Source organism: Gorilla gorilla, chromosome 2 (assembly GCF_029281585.2).
Source record: "Gorilla gorilla gorilla isolate KB3781 chromosome 2, NHGRI_mGorGor1-v2.1_pri, whole genome shotgun sequence".
NCBI lineage: Eukaryota > Metazoa > Chordata > Mammalia > Primates > Hominidae > Gorilla > Gorilla gorilla.
In genome coordinates, this window is record NC_086017.1 from 146,721,470 (window position 1) to 146,743,134 (window position 21,665).

Here is a 21,665-nt window from a genome sequence, read left to right on the forward strand (position 1 = left end):
TTGCGAACAGGCATATTCCCAGCCATGTGTGAACACTGGGCACTGTAACCTCTAATCCTTTTGGGTGATTCTTTTACTGGCCTTAGTTGTTATCCTCATACTTATATACTGATCAGTACTCAGCTAAGTAGTTGAGAGAGACCCTCTGCAGGTATCTGGATGTCTCTCTATGTGCAGCTTTTTCCTTGTTGGTGCACTGTTCCGTACACTAATTGTCCTGATCTTCTCAGACTTGCAGCCTCCTTAACCCAGGTTGTCTGCTGGGCTGTACCAAAGTTCCCCTTTCCTGTCCCATGGCCTGGAAGCTGGGGAAATCATTGGATTACCTTGTTTGTTTCTCATCTTTCAGGTATTACTGCCCTCTGTTGAAATATATGAAATAATGGTATTGAAAACTATTATATATATATATATATACATATATATATAAAACCATTATTTCATGTATTTTGTCCATTTTTTGATTATTTCAGATAGAAAGATAAATCTGGTTCTATCTGGGCCCAAAGAAGTAGTCCTTTGTAATCGTTCTAAGGATTATGCTTTAATATACTTACAGATCATGGCTCAGTTCCTAGCCCCTGGTAAGCATTCAATAATGGCAATAATTGTGGTGGTTGTGACACTAGTAGTAGAGGGTAGTTTTGTGTTGATTTTCTCATTATATGTATTATAATTCAGTTGTCCCACAGCTCAACAGTTTGTAAGTGTGTGTGAGGTCACATTAGCAGCAAAAATCAAAGACAAGAAAACATATTCCTGTCCTGCAAAATATCTCCAGTGTCTCTGAGTGGTTTCAGGGAATCTCACAAATATACTCACAACGAAGCATTCTCCTTCTATGACTGTTGCTCCTTCAACACTCATCCCAGTTCTTTACCACTACTCCTCAGGGTACTGCAGACCCTGCATCTTCCACATTACCACTCTGTTGGGCCTTTGTTTTCACCTGCATGTCTGCCAAGCGTTGTGCTCTTTGTCACTGACCTAGCAGGTGCTATGGTCTCCATTTATGCTGTCCTAGAGCCAGAGATGTCTGCTTTGCTGGATATAATCTCCTCTTGCTTTACCAAAAAGTACCAACAATACCTCAGAGTCCTTATGGTGCTGAAGGGCCAAAGTGGTCAGCTTTGGGTGATGGGGTGACCATTCCCCATTCAACACCTGGTTTTAGAGAAAGCGAACTGCTTATGCTCCAGTATCTGCCAGACTGTTCAGAGCACCAGCTCTTTCAAATTTTACTCTCAGCCTCCCTAATGTCCACAGAATACAAATACTCATTGTCTCTATCCTGTTCACTGTTGCAATTATACACATAACACAGTGACTGCTACATATTAATGCCTCAGTAAAAGTGTTTTAAATGAATGGATGAGTGAAATGGGAACTGGGCTAGGAGAAAACATAAAGACTCTCAGCCAACAACTAAGGCTTTTGTTGTAGACACATGAACTAGGCTGGCTCCTTCTCCCATTGGGGTGAGTTCACACAGGAGGCTTGTCAGTCTCCATTAAACACAGCAATCTGGCAGAATAGCCCCTCCAATTTTCTATTCATGCCAAGATATATCTGGAACCTCAACTACACCATCAGGCAGTAGGCCAAGAAGTCACTGCTATCCTATTTCCCATCTTAAATAATGCCCAGCCATGTTGTCCAATCAAGCTCGCCAGACAGTGTTAAACAATATGCAGCAGATGATTAACAACATAGTCCAAAGAACACAATGCCTACATAATAAAATGTCCCAAACTGGCCCATAAAATTTAACATTGTATTGCTTCTCCTTCTTCCAAGTCCTTCCCTTGTTGATGCAGAAGAATCCAAATTCTAAAGAAATCAGTTTTCTATCCCCTGTTGTCATGAGTAAAATTCCAAAATATATGCAAAATTTTTCCTTCCACCACTTGCTTTCCTTTCAGCTCACCCCAGCCAGAGGGGTCGCACTCAAGGCAAAAGTACCTTTGTACTCCTTCTTCAGCAGCTGTGGCCTGCTCCACCTTCCCCTGGAAGTGAGGACACCACCTTCCCACCTAGTCTCTCATCTGTTCCATTTTCTCAAAAAGCCAGGGAATTAACAGGCTACATAAGAATACCACTTCACCAATTCCAACCCACAAAATTGTAAAAATACAAGCGCATCCCCATATTAAATGTGGCTATTGCCACAGCTTACAATTTAAGCCCCAACACTGTTATGCAACAGCATTTCCCAAGGAAGAGCGATAATGTCTCTAGGATATAATGTATCCATTGCAAACAGAAATTACATTGCCATTACTACACAGCAGGGTCACAGCATAAGACTAACCCTTTGCTCAACACAATCTTGGAAGTAGCTCACCGATATTTTGGAAAATGTTAATGGAAAGCATCCTGGCATATCACTGCCAGAGTTAATAGTCCCCAATGTTTTGGCCATGTTGAGGATGGCGATGTTTGCTGAAGAATTTTCTCCTGGGCCCTCTGTCTAGGATTAAAGCCCTACTGTCTTCTGAAGCCTGCTTCAGGCACATAGGTACAGAATATCCTAGGCATCATTCTCATAAGCTTTGAGTCCTTGGCTTTCAATTTTTTTTTCTTTTGAGATGGAGTTTCATTCTTGTTGCCCAGACTGGAATGCAATGGCATGATCTTGGCTCACTGCAACCTCCGCCTCCCAGGTTCAAGTGATTCTCCTGCCTCAGCCTCCCGAGTAGCTGGGATTACAGGTGCCCGCCACCATACCTGGCTAATTTTTTGTATTTTTAGTAGATACGGGGTTTCAACATGTTGGCCAGGCTGGTCTTGAACTCCTGACCTCAGGAGATCCACCTGCCTTGACCTCCTGAAGTGCTGGGATTGCAGATATGAGCCACCATGCCCAGCCCTTGGCTTTCTTTGTATGTTCTTCCTGCTATTGAATCTGCTTCCTGCATCCTGCATTGCCAAGCAGTGCAGGCTGTAGGACTCAACAGCTCAAATACGATTGGCAGATCTTAAATGGCTTGCAGTGTCTGCAGAGCTAGGAGCACACCTGTTTATCAGAGGCCATTACTAGTCGTTTTCACCCTGTGTGTCATAGACATCATTTTCACTGCAGGCCACACTCTGGGCATCTGAAGCCACCGTAAAATGTACAATTTGATTATGTTGAGATATTGCTAAAGGACTTTATCTAAAGATCCATTCCAGAGGTCTGCAGATGGCAGTTGAGGAAATTGCTGCTCCTTTGCTGACCTGAGGCAGGAGAGTGCCTGGGTGTTCACTGTAGCAATGCCCTCAGCAGGCTGGCCTTCCAGAGTGAAACATAGATCTCCATACAATGAGAGATGAGAATGGTAAGCAGGGCTTCTATAGTCATTTGGTCATTCTAGTCAATCCTAGCCTTAGGGGAAGTAGTTCAGAGACAGACCTGACAGGTCATACTCCACGCAGGGGAAACCACACACCACTCAGGGAAAACCTCCAGTCACCATAATGGAAAGTGATACAGGCTAGTGGTTTAACATTTGGGTTTTGGAAATCAAAGAACTTGTATTTGAATATCTGTGCCACCATGTCCTATCTGTGGGACTTCGAAGAACTTACAGATAAGCTTTCGGAGTCTTCCCTCATCTGTAAAATGGGGATCATGATAGAACCTACAGCCAAATCAGGAATTTTATGTTAAAATGTATTTAAAGCATTTGTCATGGGGACTGGATGATAGTTTATGTGCTCAGTAAATGGAAACTATTAAGAAGTATGAGGAATTTGGATTTAGACAGAGCTGGGCTCCAACTCCAGCCAGTCCTCTGCTGTAGCCTTCAAGACATACAACTTTTCTGGATCTCAATTCTTCATCTGCACAAAGAATAGAAGAGTAATTGCTTCACATAGTTGTTGAGGGAGTCAATAAGAAAATGTCTATAAAGTGCCTGGCACTAAGTAGACACTCACTAAATAGACCATAAAAGTCTCACTGAACACCTTCTGGCTGGTGTCCAGGGCGGTACCTTTGGATTCATACTCAGTTTTACAAAGATTCCTTGGAATTGACCCATTTCTGACAGCCAAATCTCTGCTTTCGGGGACCCTTTCACATCTGTGCTTCAACATCTGGCTAGATTCTCCTATAGGGCTGAGCATCTCTTAATTTTTGCCTTCCTTCCCTTCCCCTCCACCACCTTTTTTAAAAAGTTATCTTTTTCAGTAAACTTTTAATTTTATTACACTTTTCTATTTGCAGAAAATTTGCATAGATAGTACAGGTAGTTCTCTCACCCTTCATGCCCAGTTTCTACTGCTAACATCTTATATTAATATACTTGTCACAACTAATAAACCAATATTAATACACTATTATCAACTAAACTCCACACTTTATTCAGATATCTTAAGCTTTTACCTAAGGTCATTTTTCTGTGACTGGATATTATCCTGGACACAACATTGCATTCAGTCATCATGTCTCCTTACACTCCTCTAGATGGTGGCAGTTTCTCAGACTTTCCTGGGTTTTGATGGCCTTAACATTAAAACCTGAGAAGTCCTGGTCAGGTATTTTGTAGAAATCCTTCAATTTAGATTTGTTCAATATTTTTCTCATGGTTAGACTAGAGTTATGGTTTTCCTGGCAGGAAGATTTTTATAGAGGCAAAGTGCCATCAGATCCAGAGTACAAGCTATGAACATGACTTACCACTATTGATGTTAATCTTGATCATCTGACTGAGGTAGTGTTTCCTCCACTGCAAAGCAACTTTTCTCCCCTTTTCATACTGTATTCTTTAGAAGGAAGTCTATTCACAGACCACATGTAAGAGTTGGGGTAGAATGTTTCACCTCCTTAAGGGTGAAGTATTTATATATATTATTTGGGCTTCTTTCACATGGGAGATTTATCTATTCTATACTGTTCATGTATTCACTTAATCATTTCTTTATGTCTCATGGATATTTTTACTTTATATTTTGGGTTAAAATGCAATATCACCTAATTTATTTTCTTGCTCAATTTATTCCTGCTTTGGCCATTAGGAGTTCTTTCAGCTGGTTCCTATGTCCCTTTGACATACTTCCATCATTGTGTGTTTTTGAACACTTTCTTACTTTCTGGGACTATTAAGATGCTCCAGGCTCATCTCTTATATTTCCTGCCCCAGCCTTACAATAAATGACTTCTCCAGGATCCCTGGTTCCTTTTATTAAAGAATAGCATTAGAAACCAAGATTGGGCTGTAGGTATCTCAGCCCAATCGAGGTATGCTCGTTGCTACCAGAGTGTCATATATTACATATATGTGTGTGTGTGTATATATGTGTGTGTGTGTATATATATACACACACATATATACACATATAATACACATATATACACATTTATATAAATATAAATTATATATACGTTTATAATTTATATGTATATATAATTTATATATAAATGTGTATTATATGTGTATATATGTGTGTGTATGTATAAATGTATATATAATTTATATATACACATATATACACATATATGTAATATATGACATATATAAATGTATATATAATTTATATTTACATATTTATTTACATATACACATTTCTGATATATCCATCTGTTTCTATATTAAGCTGAACATTAAGTTCATAGACCAATGTCTTCTACTCTAATCAAGTACCACATGGATTATCCCTCCTCTTGCTTGTCTATAACCTTACAGTCCATGAGTGGGAAACTTGATTCTCATCATCCACCATCCGTATACCTAATTCTTCAGTTCCGGTATACATGTACAATGGTTTCAGAATTGTTAACCTGCACTCCAATGGGAAACAACATCACCAGCTGCATTACAGTCTTTATGTACAGATCCTTTCATCTTTACAGTCTTCACCTATTTCCAAAGATACTTAGGTCAGAATCTTTTTCCCCTATCTCTTCAATTAGGTTGTATCATACATTTGTAATACAGTTGTATTCTTTTGCCCTAGTCTGCATTCCATCTTGGAATGTCCTGTCCTCTTAAACGAATTTTTAAATTTGTATACATTAAGGTTCACTCTTTGTGCTGTGAAGTTCTATGGGTTTTAGCAAATGCATAATGTCAGGTACCCACCATTATATTATGATATAGAATGGTTTAATCACCCTAAGATAATTCCATGTGCATCACGTATTCAACCTTCCTCCCTTTGCATCCATGACAACCATAGAGTCTGTTTAATGACTCTATAGTTTAGTCTCTTACAAAACATTATATACCTTAAATCATATAGTATGCCTTTAGACTGGCTTCTTTTACTTAACAATATCCATTTAAGTTTCATTCATGTCCTTTTGTGGCTTGATAGCTCATTTCTTCTCAATCATTGAATAATATTCTATTGTGTGGATATACCACAGTTTGTTAATCCTTTCATTTATTAAAAATCATTTAGGTTGCCTCCAGCTTTTGGCAATTATGAATTAAGCTGCAATAAATATTTGTATTCATGTTTTTTATGAATATAAGTTTTCATATTAGTCAGGTAAACATGTAGAAGTACAATTGCCAGACTATACGGCAAGATTATGTTTAACTTTATTAAAAACCTGCTTAATTGCCTTGCAAAATGTTTGTACCATTTTGCATTCCCCCAGTGATAAATGAGAGTTCCTGTTCCTCCACATCCTCACCAACAATTGATATTGTCAGTTGTTTGGATTCTGGCCATTCTAAGAGACATGCAGGGGTACCTCACTGTTGTTTTAATTTATAATTCCCTAGTGACAAATGATGTTAAGCATTTTCAATTGTTTATTTGCCATCTGTATTATCTTCTTTGGTGAGATGTCTGTTCAGATCTTCTGCCCATGTTTCAATTAGCTTATTTTCTTATTGCTAAATTCTAAGAGCTCTTTGCATGTTTTGGATACAAGTCCTTTATCAGATATGTCTTTTGTAACTATTTGCTCCCACTCTGTGACTTGTCTTTTCATTCTCCTAACAGTGTTTTTTGCAGGGCAGAAATTTCTAATTTTAATAAAGTCCAACTTATCCACTTTCTCTTTTGTGGATTATGCTTTTAGTGTCACACCTACAAATATATTGTCCAATCCAAAGTCACCTAGATTTTCTACCATGTTTTTATTAGAAGTTTTATTGTTTTGTATTTTAAATTTGTTTGTAATCCATCTTGAGTTAAACTTTGTGCAGATTGTAAGGGCTGTGTCTATGTTCACCATTTGTTGGAAAAAAAACTATCATTCTTTATTTAATGACCTTTTCTCCTTTGTCAAAGATAAGTTGATTATTTTTGTAGGGGTCTATTTCGGGGCTCTCTATTCTGTCCCATTGATCTATGTGTCTGCTCATTCATCAATACCATGCTGTTATACTGTAGCTATTTAGTAAGTCTTGAAAGTAGGTAGTGTGTGTTCTCCATCTTTGTTATTCTTCTTCAATATTGTGTTGGCTATTCTAGGTCTTTTGTCTTTCCATATAAACTTTAGAATTAGTTTCCTAATATCTACAAAATAACTTGTTGGGATAGCAATTGAAATCGTGTTGAATCTATATGTCAGTTTGGGAAGAATTGACATGTTAACAATATGGAGTCTTCCAATCCATGAATATGGACTGTCTATCCACTTATTTGAATCATCTTTGATTTCTTTCATCAGAGTTATGTAGTTTATTTGCATATAGATCCTGTACATATTGTGTTATATTTACAGCTATGTATTTCCTTTATTTTGGAAGTCTGCCATTACAAAAGATAATTTTTCTATTTCAAATTCTAGTTGTTCACTGGGAATATAATAGGAAAAATTGTCTTTTGTATATTACCTTGTATCATGTGACCTTGCTATAATCACTTATTCATTGCAGGAGATTGTTTATTCTTTTGGATGTTCCATGTAACCAGTAATGTCATCTTCAAACAAACTTTAATGTCTTCTTTCTCAATCTATATACGTTTTATTTATTTTTCTTATCTTACCGCACCAGGCAGGACTTCCAACATCATGTTGAATAGGAGTAGTCAGAGAGAACATCTAAGGGAAAAGAGTCCGATTCCTCTCTATTAAGAATGATGTTAGTTGCAGGATTTTTGTAGATGTTCTTTATCAGGTTGAGGAAGTTAATGGTGTCTATTTCTCAGTTGCTGAAAGTTGTTGCTATGAATGGGTGCTGGATTTTGTCAGATGTTTTTCTGCATCAGTTGATATGATCATATGGTTTTTTCTTCTTCAGCCTGTTGATGTGGTTGACTTCACTGATTTTTGTGTTGAATCAGCCTTGCATACCTGGAATGAATTCGGCTTGGTCACGGAGTATAATTTATTTTATACATTGTTAGATTGAATTTGCTCATATTTGTTGAGTATTTTTGCATCTGTATTCGTGAGAAATCTTGATTTGCTTTTCTCTTTATTATAATTCTTTACCTCATTTTAGTATTAAGTTAATTCTTGCCACATAAAATGAGTTAGAAAATGTTGCTTCTATTTTCTTGAAGATATTGTGGAGAATTGGTACCATTTCTCCCTTAAATGTTTGGTAATATTCACCAGTGAAATCATTTGTACTTGGCACTTTCTTTTTTGGAAAGTTAGTAATTATTGAGTCAATTTCCTTTATAAGATGTAGAACTATTCAAATTACCCATCTCTCTCCATGTGTGTTTTGGTAATGTGTGTTTCAAGTACACTGTGATCTAATATGTCCCACAATATTTATGTGTCGAAAACTGAATCTCCAATGCAATAGCGTTGGGAGGTAGAGCCTAATGGGAAATGTTTAGGTCCTGAGGGCAGACCCCTCATGAATGGATTAATGCCACTATAAGAAGGGTTTTGGGAATGGATTCTCTCTCTTCTGCTCTTCTGCTATGTGAGGATGCAGCATTTGTGTCTTTTTGGCCCTTCCATCTTCTGTAGTGTGAGGTTGCAGTAAGAAGGCCCTTACCAGATGCCAGTACCTTGATCTTGGACTTCCCAGCCTCCAGAATAATGAGAAATAAATTTCTGTTCTTATAAATTAGCCAGTATTAAGTATTCTGTCCTTATGAATTACCCAGTATTAGGTATCCTGTTTTAGCAAAACAAAACAGACTAAGACAAAGAAATTGGTTCATTTTATCTAAATTTTCAAATTTGTGGGCATAGGGTTGTTCACAGTATTCCTTTATTATATATTCATGGCCATGGTATTAGTAGTAATGACTCCTTTGCCTTCACTTTTGAAGGATAATTTCATGGGCTATAGAGTTCTCTATTGGCAGGGTTTTTCTTTCTCTTTCAACTTTTTGAATATTTCACTGCATTGTCCTTTTCCTTATATGGTTTCTGACAGGAAGTCCACTATAATTTTTATTCTTGTTTCTCCATAAACAAAGTGATTTTTTCCCTTGCGTCCTTCAAGACTTTATCTTTGTCTTCTGTTTTCTGAAGATTGAATATGACAGTCTTTGGGCTTACTGGATCTACAGTTTAGTTTTGTGTCTGTCATTAATTTTGGAAAGTTCATAGCCATTATTACTTCAAATGTTTCTTTTTCTTCCTAGCATTCTAATTTTGCATATGTTACACTTTTGATATTGTCCCACAGTTCTTGAATGTTCTGTTCTGTTTTTGGTTTTGGGGAAGTTTCATTAACCTATTTCAAGTAAACTAATTCTTTCCTTAGCCATTTTGAGTCTATTGATAAGCCTATCAAAGTACCATTTCTGTTACTCTGCTTTTGATTTCTAAGATTTGTTTTTGATTTTCTCTTAGAGTTTCCATTTCATTACTCATCCGTTCCTGTACTTTGTCTACTTTTTCCACTAGAGCCCTTTACATATTAATCATAGTTATCTTAAATTCCCTATCTGGTATTCCCAACATCTGTACTGTATTTAAGTCTATGCTAATGATTTCTTTGTCTCTTCAAACTGTGCTTTTCTTGATTTTTGGCATGCCTTGTAATTTTTTGCTGAAAGTTAGACATGATTTATTGGGTAATAGAAACTAAGGTAAATAGGCCTTTAGTGTAAAGATTTATGTTAATCTGGCTAGGTGTTTTACTGTGTTTAATGTTTGTTGTAGTTATAGGTACCAGGGGCTTCAAATTCCACTTGTGTCCTTGTTTTTTTCTCCCTTCTTGTCTTAGGGGCTTCCCTATGTATTACTCCTCAGAAAGAGTCTGTGTCTTGCTGCCCGTTAAGTTGTAACCCACTGTTATTATACTGGAGCCTTGTTGTGGTGGTGGTAAGGTGTTGGAGTAGGAAGAGCATTCTACCATCTTTCCATTAAGTCTGAGTCTTTTACAGGACCTGTGTCTTGGTGCTGTGGACTTCAGGAAGGCTTCTGATACTCTTCCAGTAGTATATCTTTCCCCCTCCTCTTGCACCTTTCCCTGACTACATTATTGCAAATCTGTTTTCTTGAGGCTCTGTCCCCAGTCGACTTTGTGAGTATTTTCTCCCTTGTGTGATTTAGGAAAGATGGAGAAAAAATCCTTTTCTTCCGCTGGCATAAAGTTTCAGTATTGTGCTCTAGCAAAACCCCTTCTCCTGAGCAGTGGGCCTTTGCTATGGAGGATGCTCTGGGCATGTTTCATAATGATCACTCTTCCCCTTCCCTTGCCAGAGCCACAGGGGGGGATCTTTCTAGGATCCTCACTGTGAGAATATGGTGGGGTTGCTAGAAGGAAAGCTTATAAAAGTATGGGATCCCCCTAAGACTATGGCTGTCATGGGTCTTTCCCTCTCACTCTGATACACATTCAGCCTCCAGCAACTCACCCAATTAATGTTCCCACCAGTTTATAGCTCAAGAATGTCTCTGATAAGCAAATATTAGTTGCAGTCTCTTTCTGGATGTTATGTCTCTCCAGATTTGAGGGTATTAGTTTGCCCTGTGGCCACAGTTTTATGATACATTCAGAAAAGTTGTTGATTTTCAGCTTGTCTAGCTTTTCCTTGCCCCATAAGACTGGGAGTGATGACTTCAAAGTTCTTTACATATCAGGGTTGAAACTGGAAGTCGCTCCCTTTTCATCACAATATTGCCTTTCCTTATCCTCTCACCTTACCAGAGTCTCCCCACCTGAAAGCACTACCTCACTTATTCCCTCCATCAAATCTTGTCAGACCAAGCCAGCCCACAGGGCCTTCTCCCTGCTCTCAAACCTTATTTTATGATCTACTCACTGGGTATTTACTCATCAGCTGGTTTGATGAACAATGACTTAAGCTATTAATTATTATTAAACTATTATTATAATGCTACTATTTTCTCACATATTTATGTAGCCTGAATTTCCTGTAGGTTCAACATTTGCAAATCCTGGCTTCGGTCACTGTAATACTGTGACCTATAGTCTGCCAAATCAACGACCCCACTCACTGAATGATAGCCTTCTCATCCCTTCTACTTTCCTATCTCTCTTTGGAAGGCCCTGGTGGATGGGGAAATAGGTGACTCACATAGAGTTCAGGCTGCTTCCCCCTCCTCTGTACTTCATCCTTCTTAGCCCTTTTGATGCTCTGACCAACAATGCCTGACACAATGTGCTCCCCACCATTCACTTAGACCACTCGCCTTGCAACTGTGCTGCAACCACTACCACCTACAAAACCTTATACTGGCCTCATGACTTCCTGGGCTCATACTTTTCCACTGGAGGAAACTCTTCCTCTTGGGTCCCAAGCACTGGTTTGGGCTAGGGTACCACAGCAAGGGGGATACCTGCTTGGGCCCCAAAGGCCAATTTTTCTTTCCCCCTCCCTCCTCATAGAGAATTTTCCTATTAATTTAATATGTTTGCACAATAGATAAATAAGAAAACTAAAAAGTATGCATCATTTGACCATTTAAAAATATAATTGTCTGTTCAATAATTCAATGCTGATGGACAAATAGCTCTCTTTTCTCTCTTATGCTGTATGAAAGCTAAATGCAAATTTCTGATGTCAATTTTCTTTTTTCCAAGAACTCAAGCTGGTCAAGTGTGGTGCTGAATTTATGAGGTGCAAATATACATACCCAGGTAAATGTGCATGCTGTTCACTTCTCTAGCGCCTTTTTTACACATTACCTTCATATGCACATTAGAAACTCCCATAGGTTTCTTTGGGAACAATGTGTACCTGACATGTATCAGGTAGTGAATCAACTCTTCGTTTTTCACTAATTTATTTCACCTCTCTCGCCCTGCTGAAATTATTGGTTGCCAAGTACATTATGTATATTTGTCCATCTCCAAATTTTTGGTTTACACATCATTTACATCACTTACAATGTGATTTAATTCTGTGATGAGAATACAACAGCTCTCAGTTTTGCTGCACAGACTGCCCCTCCTCACAGCATTACCCAGGGGTAGGTACATCGGATTACATTAAAATACAGCCTCACCTATACCTGAGCAATCTACCACCTTCCACACTCGGGCTCTCACTTGTGCTGATCACTCTCCTTGCTTAGGGGGCTTGTTGTCCCCACGTGGCATCCACTGGGGCCCAAATGAGCATGTACTTGTGTTTGAACCATAACCGTGGACAAGATTCAACTTCTGTGCTCCTAGTCGCATGCCAATTAGAGGGGAGGGCTTGACTGCAAAAGGTTCCTCAAACCCTTGGGCTGGCACATCTAAGCTTTGGCATGTATCCTGCTGGGACCTCTCATGGTTTTTGTTTTTACTGTTGTTTTGTTTCATTTTTCAGTAAATTCTGAGCTTCTTTAACACAGAGACTGGACCACTTTTCTCTCTAAATTCTCATTACCTAGCACAGGCCTGGCAACTACGCAGGGTGTTATGTGAATTGACTTCATTGTATCTACACCAGCTTCATTAGATTTACATGGCATGATAAAATAAAACTTTATTATATACTCCCCACACCTCCACCCAGGAATTAGGGGGAGGTAAATTTGGGCTCCTGGTTCTTTCTTGTCAAGTTAATGCGGAATTCTTCGTGACATAATCCAGACAAAGAAGGGGTGGACACTATTAGCATAATAAGGCCAGGGTATTAGTTGGCAAAAAGTAGGACAAAATTTAAGTTAATGTGCAGAATATGAATTTCTTTTATAAACCCAGGAAGGTCAGGGAGAGATTTCAGAAAGAAATGAATCCCTACACTGGCCTGGCAGCATCTACTTTACGTTAGATATGAGTGGTGGGTGAGGGGTACAGGAAGAAACTAGTCCCGGCTCAGAATTTCAGTCCTTACCTCTCTCCCACCAGGGGAGCAGTCTCACTAAGACTGAGCTCACCCACTCCCACTGTGTCATCTCATTTGGATGACACTGAGAAAGGTCAGTAGGGAGGGGGAGGAGCTGGAGAAGTGCAGAGAACTGGCAAGGAGGGAGACCTCAAAAGAAGACTAGAAAGAAGGGCAGAGGGAAACAAGGAAGAGAGAGGTCACAAAGCCTGCCCACACTCAGGGTCCCTACCCCACCGCCACCCCCCAGGAGGCCCAGGTGCCATCAAAGTTAGTCAAGATGTCATAGACACCTGGGCTGCCTAGAACTTGTCGTTGTGAGTCAAAAAATGCTCACTCATCATGATAGTAAACGCGTACTTTTCTGCTGAAAAAAAAAATTAAGGCTGTATTTCTGAGGCAAGTAGACTTAATAAGCCAAGAATAAAGAACTATATGAGTTAAGAGTCTAAATGTACACATTAAGTGACCTCAAATCAGAAATAAGACAGCTGGCTGAATCCTTAGCTTTAATTGAATGGGGCCAAAAAGCCTAGAAAAGACTTTAGTAAAGCTGCCTTTGAAAAAAGCATCAAACCACAACAAATCAAAGTTCCAGAAAGATTTTTTTAAGGAGCTTCAAGAAGAGATAAAAAGAACTTAAAGATGATCTTAAGCAAACATGAGCTATAATGAGGAACAGTCTAAGCCAGAAAATGAGGGAAGCAAGAGGCAGGCAAGCTGGGAGGAGTGATTACAACTTACAGATGAAACCCAAAACAGTAGGATGGGACATCTGAGAGCTTGGTCAGCTAAGGTGGAGCAGGAAATTCAGGTCCAAATTAGACAAAATTAAATATGTGCTCATGTGTGTGATGTTGTCAACTTGAGGAGGGGCTGCACATTTTGGAGAAATCATGTGGACAGGGCCCTAACCTGCTTGTGTTTAAAGCTGATGACGTGGGGCTTTGATGGGCCTATCTATGTTGGAGAAGTCAGGACCAGGGAAGCTTGGTTCTAGTTTCTTTTCTGCCATGATCTTGGGAGGTGATGTGGCATAGAAAGTTAAGACAAACTGCGGTCAGCAAATTCTGGATTCAAATCCTAAATCCCCTGCTTGTTAGAAATACAACTTGGGCACTGGCCTCAATTTTCAGAGTCTTAGTTTCCTGATTGGAGAAACTGTTAGGGTTCCTGAAGAACTACATGAGAAATGTACATTTTGCTCCCAGCACAGGGATAAGAGTTAGTCAATAAGCATGAATTCTTTCCATCTCTGGGGTTAGCTTCTTCATTTAAAGAATGAGAGAAGACCAGAATATTTCTAAATTCCCTTCCAATTCTAGACTTGCCCAATTATGTAACAGAAGACTATGGGAAAGACTTGTGAAATGGGGAGGAAGATATAGAGCAAGACAGTTAGCCTCTATGACCCTGTTTCCTTCTCCATATAATTGGGATAACATAATAACAATATCAATCTGACAGGATTGTTGTGAGGATTAAATGAACTAATGCATGTGTACATGTTGAGCATAATTAAACCCTCCTGAGCATTTGTAAAGATGAAAAGTATGATGATGAAGTGGATGCAGAAGAAACAGTTGTTGGAAAGGCCATATTGCAGCAGGTCACCATGTTGCAAGATCCCATGGGTGTGCAAAGTCCTCATCTCCTTTGGCTTTTTGGTAACATTTGACACTCTTGATGCTCTCTCCTTGAAACAACACCTTCCCTCTAATTCCACAGCAGACTGCTCCTCTGGTTAACCTTCTGCCCCTCTGGATGCTGCTTCTCAATCTCTTGTGCCAATTCCTCTTCTACCAAAGCTCTAAGTGTCGGAGTCCTTCAGATCTTGGCTCTACTCCCTCCTTTCTCCTTGCTCTACTCTCTTGTCACTGAGGATCTCATCTGTTCCCCTGACTTTACACACAATCTACAATCAACCCAGATATTTCCTTACAGTTCCAGAGTTACAAATTGAATTGCATGCTTGACATCTACACTCAGAAATTTCTCAAGAATCTCAAAATCCCCATCCCCCAAACTGAATTTGAAACTTTCCATTCTCAAACCCATTTCTTCTCTAGCAGTCCCAATCTAAGACATCACTTGAGCTATAATTCTTCACTCATCCTTCACCCTCAGCACCCTACCCCACCAACCCACAAACAAGTTCTGATGGCTCTACCTCCAAAACCCACCCATATCCCACCTGTTTATGTCCATCTCTACAGCCAGCCCTGCCTCTGGCTTAAGCTACTGCCATAACCTCCTGGCTGGCTCCTGGCTTCCCCCTCTGACCCTATTAGGCCATTCTGCATACAGTTAGAATTAAACCAAATTTCTTTACTCCTTTGTGTTAAATCTTCCAATTTTTTTCCCATTGTTCTTAGTATACATCCATAATTTTTTATGGCCCAAAGTTCTGCATTACCTCAATCCATCTACTTATCATAGCTCTTCAGCTAACTTACTATGCTTCAGCCACACTAGCCTCTTTCAGTTCCTTAAACCTTTCTATCTGAAGTCCTTTGCATCGGCTGTCACTCCCTCTTTCTGGAATAGTCTTCCTCTATCTCTTTGCAAAATGGGTTCTTCCCTATTTCACAACCCTATTCAAGGCTCCAATGTAAGGCAACCCTCCTCATCATTCCCTCTCACATTTGCCTGCTCTTTGCCTTTCCAGCACCTACCACAATCTCTAATTATGCAGATGACAATTAAGTCTTCTGTCTACACACTGGATTATAAGCTATACTAAGCTGGGGACAGCTGTTGTATTGATCTCTGTATCCCCAGCTCTTAGCATAGAAAGTATATCATAGTGGTGTTCAAAATTGAATGAATGAATAAATGACAGTAAGACTGAGACTTAAAAGGAAACATAGGACCCAGGGCTAAGGATGAGTCGAGTAGTGCTTTGGACAAAAGATCTTAGCAAGGCAGCTACAGAGCAATGGGAGACAAGCGGGTTAAGGAATTCCAAAGTGACAAGAAGGTATAGGATAGTCAAGACCACAACTGAGTTCCCAGGCAGAGAGACCATACAAGAGAGGGATACAAGGGTGGGAGGGAACCATTAGGAGGGCAAAAGTCAGGTCTGTCTCCATTGGGAATGGGTGGTGCCTAGGTAAAACTCAGATGGTGGAACACTGTGACTCCTATCCTAAGCATAAAATCATGGCTTTGGAAATAACCTGGGTGTAGACTTACAGATTATGAAGCCTTCCCTTCCTGGTTATCAGCCAAGTGATGGGGAAGCAGACATACAGTAGCCCAGGTCCTGAGCTCACATTCTGTTACACTTTACTTGACTTGCCCCCAAAGACCTGGACCACACCCAGGATGCTCTGGACTTCCCTCTGGGAAGATGAACCTGAAGGCAATTATAGCCATTAGTGGCTCCCCATATCCCTTCATGCAAGCATATGGATAGTGGATGCCAAGCCCTCATTGTCCTTGCTTTTTTCACTTTTCCTGCTTAAATATATGTCCATGATCCTCACCACTTACCCTATCCACCTACCACTTGCCATTCTCCATATACCCTCTATTGCTTCCAGAATTCACACCTTTACATGAGCTATTTCCACTTGTTAATGGTATCTTTCTGTCCACATTTTTTATAAAGCTCATGTATTCTCAAAGTGTAATCCTAACTTTTCCCCAAAGCCTTCCTAGATGCCCCCCACTTTGTCTACTTAACCCTCTGTTATAATGTACATTTGCATCTTCCATGGACGAGCATTATGATTGTCAGTCTCCCTACAAAACTGAGCATCACTGAGAGGGCAAGGGTCTTCCCTAGCTTGTCTTTGTATTCCCCACAGAGTCTAACACAAAGCTCTTCCCACGCCAAGTTCTCTGCTGGGTATTTATTATGAAGGAGTGTACATTAGTGTCCTAACAGTGCTGCAACAAATTGCCACAAACTGAGTGTCTCAGAACAACAAAAATTGATTGTCACAAGGTTCTGGAGACTAGAAGCCAAAAATCAAGGTGTTGGCAGGGCCGTGCCCCTACTGCAGTCGTTAGGGGAGAACCTTCCCTGCCTCTTCCTTCTGGGGGTTAGCCGGCAATCTCTGGTGTTCTTTGGCTTGCAGCTGCAGCACTTCAGTCTCTGCTTCCATCATCACATGACAGTGTCCTGTTGTGTGCCTGTGTCTCTCTGTTTTTTCTTAGAAGGATGCCAATCATGCTGGAATAGGACCCACACAAATTGAGTATGACCTCACCTTAACATGACATCTGCAATGACCCTATTTCCAAATAAGGTCACATTTGAAATACAGGGGGTTAGGACTCCAACATACATTTTGGGGAAACACAATTCAATCTACAACAGGATGTATATGAGAAAGGCATTGTGTCCCCGGGGACTAAATCAGAGATACAGATATCCAAATCTAAAACACATACACAAACCCAGCCACAGCCAGGGAGGAGGGCGAGAAGAAATATGGGGCAGATTCCATTAGTGGAGACTTTGGAGAGACAGCTGATGAGGAAAGGAAGGGGGAGGGGTGGACAGAAGATGAAAGAAGAGATGAGAACCTACATGGAAGCTTTCACTCTGTCCCTGGCCAGACATGACATGCATGCAGGCACAACAGGTATTTGACTGTTAGCAGAATGCAAGGAAAACACAGTGAGCCTAGGGCTTCCTAGGGCAAAGTGAAGGTGACCACAGGCCCCATCCTTGACTTCCTTCAAAGCCACCCCCTTCTCCTTCTTTCCTGGCTCTGATGGCTATAGTTTGACTCTCCTAATGGAGAATTTAATGAAACCTTCAGTAAATGGATCCTGGATTCTCTCTCTACCCCAAGTAATTATGAAGCTCAGCAATTTTTTTCTACTAACTTGCTGCCGATTTCTAATTGCTCTTGCTCCAAATAGGACAGTTAGCATTAAAATGAAACCATGCTGAGGTTGTGGGTTCACTCACATCTGCTTTACTTATTTCCTTAATTTGACAACATGGCTTTATGGACACAGAGCAACAGGTAATTCCCACATTTTATAATATGAGGTTTGTGCCCCCAAAACAGAGAAAACCTTCACCAGCATCGATGTGAAACCCCTCGATAGTATGTCCTCAAGACTTAACCACCAGATGGAGTTTAATGAGTCTTAGAAAGAATGCAGCAGCTCTCCCTCTGAAAGGGTAGCAGGGAGGGCGTTTTCCTTTACTTCTTTCCAATAAAAGTCACATGGTCCCAGCAACTATGAAATTCTGAACATGAGGGAGATTCCTTTCATCTAAGTGCATATAGTAAACTTGGAATGAAGGGACAGGGGCTGGGGAGAGTGAGGGGAGAGTCCAGGTTAAAAGAATAAGTAGGCAGCAGCAACTAAGCAGCGATGGTTAGAAAATAGCTGGGTTGGTGCATGAAATATTAGCATCTCTGCGTGAGCATGCCTGGAGACATCTTACAGATAAGCTAGGTGAATTTTCCCAATGTTATATTAGCCTGATAGATAGGTATTTTCCTCTTGCTATTGCAAAATTCCATGACCTCATTTGAAGTAGCAAGAGAAACTTTCCAAAGAGATGTGATTAAAGGAACCAGAGACATTTAATCAGAAAGGAATCTTCATTGTAAAGTCCTCTATCCATATATTTAATTTAAAAACATCCTGTGGCAAATCAACTTCATTTCTTCTTGCCTTCATCTAAGTGGAAACTGCTCACCTTCCACTTAGCACCATAGCTCACAGGCACATTTTTCCTCTCTCTGCCTTCTCATGTTCTCATGTGTCCATCAACACCCCAACAGTCAGTTAGGAAAAAGGAAGAGACTCCAGATTCCAATAGCAAAGGGAGAGGAAATTTGGGTTCTATTTTCCTATTCTATAGTCATGAGTTCTAGATTTTTCCCCCCTCCATGTTCTTTTCATACTCTGCTTCTTTTTTTGGAAGTAAAATGAGTACCCGGACTCAGCATTCTAGAGGTGAAGGAAAATAATTATGGATTTGAGACCCAAACACACCTGGGGTCAAATCCTGGCAGCACCATTGATGAGTCATGTGTCCTTAGTAAAGTTCATTTCTCAACAGTCTTATCTTTCCGCTTTGTAAGGCTGTAACAAGCAACATTCTTCTTCAGGTTACTGTGAGAACCTGAGGGGTATGCTGACATGTAATTGGCGTCCAGTAAACATCAGTTCTCTTCTTCTGGAGGAAACTTGATCATTAATTTGGTAGGCATTTCTTCAGCGCCTCAGCTGGAAAAGGGCATTGGATGATATGGTTGCTCTGGGCACAATGCATGTGGCTCCATGTTTGTGCAATGGCATCCTCACTGTCCTTGCACTGGAATCATCTCTGTTTATTTCTTCTCCAGACCCTTCACAGTTCTCAGAGGCAGTGCAGGACCAAGCTGGCATGGCTCGAGGGCTCAGTTCATCCTGTTTTCATACCAACTGGCCTATGACCCATCATTAGTCCTTTTATGGCTTCTGTCTGAAATATGTCTTGTGTTTTGCCTACGGAAGATGGTTCCCTAATGAATGTCAAATAACAATAAAGCTTAAGTGTCTTCATCAGACACTTGAGCAGGCATCTGTCCTCCCAGCAGTAAAATATGCTGTGGCTTTGGAAACAGCCAAGAAATTTGAAACTAGGTTTCAACTACTTAGAGGAGAGCTGTGAGTAATTTCAGTCACTGACTCAGTTAAAGGAGAAGCCCTCATGAAACTACAACTAAGCTGTGTTGGCTGTGAGCACCCCCACCCCCATGGAAGACGAAAGAAGAATCTACCAAGGAGAAGCAAGTGATTGAAAGATGGGCAGGTCCCTGGAGCCCACAACACTAACCAGGTAGGGCTTGGCAGGTTCCTCTGGGAACACAGTCTTCCCTCTGCCTCTGCTGCAGTCTTAGGACCAGCCTCTGTGGACGGTGGTCCTGAGGACAGCACCTCCCACAGAAGCAGCATGCAGTCAGCAGGCCTGGTCTGCCCCGGCCCCAGAGCATATGCTTAATGGTCAAGAATGCCCCAAAGTCACAAGCAGAGAAAGACATGCTTAGATAGCACTGACCTCTATCATATAAGTTCAGATGTCCGGAAGCCAATGAATCACACCCAAAGGCCCTGAAGAGACTCACAGACAAGACTGTGAAGCTGTTCTCAAGATTTGGTAAGCACAGAAAATGGAAGGCCCTGTGGCATTTGGTACCTGATGGTCCTCAGTTCAAACAGTGGTACGACCGCTGGTCAACTGTGTGGTTTGCGGAAAGCCATTGAACTACTCAGAACCCCAGTTTCCTAGTATGGAAAGTTAGGTGAAAGGACAGGGGTAGAAGCAGAAGGACACTTAGTATTTTCCTTTTGGAGTTGATGGAAACATAAGAGAAGGTGTGTCAAATGTCTAGTATGTAGCTGGTTCTCAGAAAACAATAGCCAGAAAACAATACCAAAAAGGCTGAGGGATTGAATGGTCACCATTCCCCAGGGGAAAAAAACGAAGCCTGATGATGATCCCCAGGAAGAATTATCAAGGCAGTGGTTACTAGTGGCTCACCAAAAACAACAAAACTAAGCAAAGTTCAACAAACAATTCCATTTTGGTAGGTCATCCATATTTTCTTATCAAGGAAATAAAATAAACCTGATGCACTTTGTTTTCTTCAAGAAGTCTGAAAAAGATTTTTGTAGTAAATATGGAGAAATTAAGGCTGAATAATAAGTTGTATGAAATTATCCCTGAGATGGGTCCATTCTCTCATGAAGGAAGGCCTCCCTGGATCCTGCTGTAAGGATCTTCAACTGCGTTTGGTATTAATTCTTTATCAAATGATTCCTATGAAGCAAGAGTGAGAATAGTTACCACATTCTTGGATGACATAAAACTAGGAGGGCTATGTGATAACTGGATTATAGAATTAAGATTCAAAAATATCTCTGTAGCCTTAAATTATGAACTCAAGGAAATAAGCAGAAGCTTAATTGTAATATCCTTCACTGCAGTTCAAAATGGTTGCTAGACATGGTGTCCTCCTGCTATATGCAATGGTGTTCTTGGCTGAGGCCTAAGATAAAATCCGGAAGTTTAACAAAAAAAACTCATCAAAGTCCTTTTTTTCACAAGGAGAAATAATACCATTTGGAATTTAAATATTCAGCCCACCTATAGAAGTTGGATTCCAGATACAGTGGTGTATTTGGCAGGCTCATAGAAGAGAGGGCTTATGGGGGGCAGCAGAAAGAGAAAAAGAGAGAGAGAGATTATGAAGAATTGACTCACACGATTATGCAGGCTGAGAAGTTCCACAATCTGCCATCTGCAAGCTGGAGACCCAGGAAAGTACAATTCCAGTCCAGTTCTAAAGGCCTGAGAACAAGGGAGACAATGGTGTAAATCCCAGACCAAGAATGGGAGAAGACTAATGTCTCAGCTCACACTGGCAGGCAGGAAGGGAATTAATCCTCCCTTCCTCCACTTTTTGTTCTACTCAGGCCCTCAACAGATTGGATGATGCCCATCCACACTGGGGATGGCAATCTACTTTACTGAGTCTACAAATTCGAATTCAAACGCT

The 21,665-nt window shown here is 40.4% G+C and overlaps 1 long non-coding RNA gene across 1 annotated transcript in view; it reads right to left on the reverse strand.

Moving 5' to 3' along the window:
* LOC134758015 (uncharacterized) overlaps window positions 1-21,665 on the reverse strand; it is a 52,475-nt gene that overhangs the window by 16,780 nt on the left and 14,030 nt on the right. The window contains exon 2 of the long non-coding RNA XR_010132699.1: window positions 21,371-21,457. This is a non-coding gene — a long non-coding RNA (uncharacterized lncRNA). The remainder of the gene's footprint in view (window positions 1-21,370; window positions 21,458-21,665) is intronic.